Here is a 5,452-nt window from a genome sequence, read left to right on the forward strand (position 1 = left end):
ATCAAGGGGTCCGTGTTTGTCCTCTTACAATGATGTACATATACTAGTACCTCTGGTGTGTCCAGGGGTCCGTGTTTGTCCTCTTACAATGATGTACTAGTACCTCTGGTGTGTCCAGGGGCCCGTGTTTGTCCTCTTACAATGATGTACATATACTAGTGCCTCTGGTGTGTCCAGGGGCCCGTGTTTGTCCTCTTACAATGATGTACATGTACTAGTACCTCTGGTGTGTCCAGGGGTCCGTGTTTGTCCTCTTACAATGATGTACTAGTACCTCTGGTGTGTCCAGGGGCCCGTGTTTGTCCTCTTACAATGATGTACTAGTACCTCTGGCGTGTCCAGGGGTCCGTGTTTGTCCTCTTACAATGATGTACTAGTACCTCTGGCGTGTCCAGGGGTCCGTGTTTGTCCTCTTACAATGATGTACTAGTACCTCTGGTGTGTCCAGGGGTCCGTGTTTGTCCTCTTACAATTGATCAAAGTCTCTAATAGTGTCCAACTAGTACTATCAACAACAGCATATACTTCGATAAAATTGCTAAAATATATACGTCTAGTTTAGAAATAAATTCCATTTTTGAAAACACATGACGGAATGAACTGTGACGCTTCACTCCGGCCTACTTCCGGGGTTACATTTAGTATAGATACGACAAATGTTCATTTCATTATCAAGGGAGGTCTTAGATTGTATACGTTTTTTGGATCCGGAGTCGGGGGGGGGGGGGGGGGCATAAGGTGGGAATATAGTACTTATGATTATACTTGTGTACTGTACTTGAATCTTGTTCTTCATTTTAGCCTTTATCCCCCGAGCAACAGGTCATCCACACCATTCCCTTTGTTTGTTACCACTCAGGGTATTCGTTTAACCATGATTTTATTGACAGGTATCACACCCCAAGTCAATTTGTCATCCATCATCGCTAGCCAAGGGGGAATTGGCTACTCTAGCGAATCAAAGTAAAACGATCTGACATAGACTTGATGGCTTGTTAGCGACATAAACATTTAATGTTTATTTGTCGACATGACATTGTGGTTCCATCTTTTGTCCTGTATGTCGAATTCATTCAGATGTTACATAGATTAAATTCCTGATTACCAATGTGGTACCTATTGGAAGAAATAAAAATTACGCACGGCAATGAAACGTCAATGGTACTATTTATATTGGATCATGATACATAAAGGTTCAAAAAGTTCTACCTATAACAAAGTCACGTGTTGTACCATATATTTTGTGATTGATTTAGGATCATGAATACTAATAGATGTTATCAACACTTGCTGTACTTTTGATATGAAAATCCTCATTTTCATTTTCACATACTGTCATACTATACTTATAAGACAACCTTTTAGATACATGTACTATATTCTGGACAATGTTAAGATACAATATATACAAAGGTCAATGTCAATGTTTAGGATATACTGTATACAAAGGTTGATATCAATGGGCTTTATTTAGGATACTATACAAAGGTTGATATCAATGGGCTTTATTTAGTATACTATACAAAGGTGGATATCAATGGGCATTATTTAGGATACAATACAAAGGTGGATATCAACAGGCATTATTTAGGATACTATACAAGGGTTGATATCAACAGGCGATGTTTAGGATACTATACAAAGTTTTAGATCAATAGGCATTATTTAGGATATTTTACAAAGGTGGATATCAATGGGCATTATTTATAATATACAAAAGTGGATATGAATGGGCATTATGTGGGATACTATACAAAGGTTGATATCAACTGGCATTATTTAGGATACTATACAAAGGTTTATATCAATAGGCGTTATCTAGGATAATATACAAAGGTTGATATCAATGGGCATTATTTAAGATAATATACAAAGTTTTATATCAATGGGCATTATTTAGGATACTATACAAAGGTTGATATCAATGAGTATTATTTAGGATACTATACAAAGATGGATATCAATGAGTATTATTTAGGATACTATACAAAGGTTGATATCAACAGGCATTATCTAGGATACTCTATAAAGGTTGATATCAATAGGCATTATTTAGGATACTATACAAAGGTTGATATCAACTGGCATTATTTAGGATACTATATAAATTTGATATCAACAGGCATTATCTAGGATACTCTAGAAAAGTTGATATCAATAGGCATTATTTAAGATATTATACAAAGGTTGATATGAATGGGCATTATTTGGGATACTATACAAAGGTTGATATCAACTGCCATTATTTAGGATACTATACAAAATTTTATATCAATGGACATTATTTAGGATACTATACAAAGATGGATATCAACAGGCATTATTTAGGATACTATACAAAGGTTGATATCAAAAGGCATTATTTAGGATATTAATATAAAGGTGGATATCAACATGCATTATTTATAGTATACAAAGGTGGATATGAATGGGCATTTTTTGGGATACTATATAAAAGTGGATTGGTTGATTGTATCTTGCTTAACGTCTCGCTCAAGAATTTTTCACTCATATGGAGACGTCACCAAGACCGGTGAAGGGCTTCAAATTTAGGCCTATGCTCGGCGTTTACAGCCATTGAGCAGTGAGGGTTCTTTAGCGTGCCACACCTACTGTGACACGGGTCATCCGTTTTTAAGGTCATCTCCGAGGACTCGTGACATTGACACCTGATGCCGAGCGTTTGGCGATGGGACTGTCACTACCTGTTTTAAGGACTTAGTTCTGTCGCGGTCGGGATTCGAACCCTGCCCTCCCGCATGCGGGGCGAACGCTCTAACCTCTCGGCCACCGCGGATATCAATGGGCATTATTTAGGATACTATACAAAGGTGGATATCAATGAGTATTATTTAGTATACTGTACCAAGATGGATATCAATGAGTATTATTTAGGATACTAGGCAAAGGTTGATATCAACAGGCATTATCTATGATACTATACAAAGGTAGATATCAATAGGCATTATTTAGGATACTATACAAAGGTGGATATCAATGAGTATTATTTAGGATACTATACAAAGGTGGATATCAACAGGCATTATTTAGGATACTATACAAAGGTTGATATTAACTGGCATTATTTAGGATATATCCAAAGGTTGATGTCAATAGGCATTATTTAGGATATATCCAAAGGTTGATATCAATAGGCATTATTTAGGATATATACAGAGATTGATATCAATGAGTTTTATTCAGGATACTATACACAGGTTGATATCAATGAGTAATGTTTAGGATACAGTATATACAAAGGTGGGTATCAACAGGCATTATTTATGTTATTATACAAAGGTGGATATCAATGGGCAATGTTTAAGATAGATTGGATACATAAGGATGATATCCATGGAATGTTTTGGATAGAATGTATTGATAGGATTAATATCCCTGGCCAATATTTAGAATATATAAATGGTTGAAATCCCTGAACAATGTTTAGAATATATAAATGGTTGATACCTATGGACAATATTCCGGATACAGGGGCTACATATACATATATTCTAGAGTTGATAACTATGGGGAATGTGTAGGATATAATACATGTATATACTTTGGGTTAGTTAAATTAAAGTGAAGGTTATTTTATGGAAATGGCAGCTTATACATAGTATACAATGCAAACTAAGAATAGCCTATCTCGAGTGTATATGTGAGCTTTGCTAAGTATATTCTCAACAAAATTCAACAAATATGGTTATGAAAATTCTGATTTCCTTCATCGCATTTCCTGACATGAAATAGTTTAAATCTGCCATTTTCCCAAAAATCATAATATTTTTCAGTGCTTCCCTTACAAAACTCCTTAGAAGGTTCGGTAATGTAGGGTATTTAACTAATCATACATGTAACAGCTTATAAGGTTGGTAATAGCGGTTTAGGGTATTTAACTAAATGTACATGTTGTCAATATGTAAATTGTTGAATGTTGCTTATTATTTTAAAGCTTTTAAAGAAAAGCCAACAGCTTCCTATGCTTATGGGTTTTTTATATTAAAAATATATTCTTTCTCCTGGGGAAGAGAGGGTAAGAAAAGAAAGGGGGAAGGAAACAAAAGAGAGGCCTCTACTGGTGGACTGTTAGTCCCCGAGGGTCTCTACAGCCCAGTAGCTAAGTACTTCGTTACTAGCTTGAAAATACGGATGTATATTTAATTGCTGTTATAAAATTTAGAAATTCATTTCAAAATTAAGGATTATCTCCCTCATGCATAGCTCTTATCCTTGGACGAATTTGGCTCCATTATTTGGCACGCTGTTTTTGGCTAAATTTAGCTCTAAAACTTCATAGTTATTTCGGATTTCAAACATTTCGGTTGAGCATCACTGAAGAGACATTATTTGTCGAAATGCGCATCTGGTGCATCAAAATTGGTACCGTATAAGTTTTACATTATGACCCCTGGGTCGAGGCCTCTGCTGGTGGACTGTTAGTCCCCGAGGGTCTCTACAGCCCAGTAGCTAAGTACTTCGTTACTAGCTTGAAAATACGGATGTATATTTAATTATAAGTTTTACATAGAGAAGGTGAAAACAGAATGGAATAGATTTTCTGTGTGTTTCAATCTCGGCACATCCATTCAATATAATGTTGGCATACAGTGTATGTATTACATGTAAACTGAACAAAATACCTAGTATTTGTTACTAGTCTGACTAGTAGTTGGCCAGCTGTGTTTCGTAGATACGGCGATTACTAATAAAAGTCGTAATTCTACCGAGCGTTGGGTTTCGAGTTGCACTCCCTAGGGGTTCCTAAAGATGCACGTCGGTTTATCATCGTTGAGGGAAGCAGCCAGACATTTTGGTCCTTTGAAACTGTGTATTTAAAGCGATTGATATAATCCATTAACATCAAATTTTTGAAAATTGTCATTTATTACTTACCAAATGACGAAAGAAATCCTCAACAGAAGATTCTGGGGGAAATCAGCTTAAACAATTCAACATCAAAGTACCTGCAAAGCTAAATTACTCAAAGTCTGATTTCCCCCAAAGAAGACAAAATGAAAATAATGCTAAACTATCAGATGAAAATCAAAATGCATCAAAACAAACCCAGAGCAAAAGGATGGCGAACAAAAAATATAACTTTATAAGATGACAAATAACAAAAATTATCTAAAATCATCTCTTTATCATGAGAAAGTATTAAAAAACATGTAAAATCAACAACTACACACACTGCATAGCATCACTAACCCACATTATATAGAAGATTGCATAGCACCGGAGTATTCTTTAAGACTGAAGACGGAAAGTTGGGGTGGTGGAGAGTTGAACAAATTGAAAGAACTTGGATCCACTTCTAAAAATTGTGTTAACAAAATCCCATGTATATAGAAAGGCTAACACGTGCAAAACACAAGCTATCGCGTGCCTAACCAAGCCAGTTGAACACCAAGAGGAAAAGACGTAGATTACTATGGCCATACAGTGTATG

Source organism: Ostrea edulis, chromosome 1 (genome assembly GCF_947568905.1).
Source record: "Ostrea edulis chromosome 1, xbOstEdul1.1, whole genome shotgun sequence".
Lineage (NCBI taxonomy): Eukaryota > Metazoa > Mollusca > Bivalvia > Ostreida > Ostreidae > Ostrea > Ostrea edulis.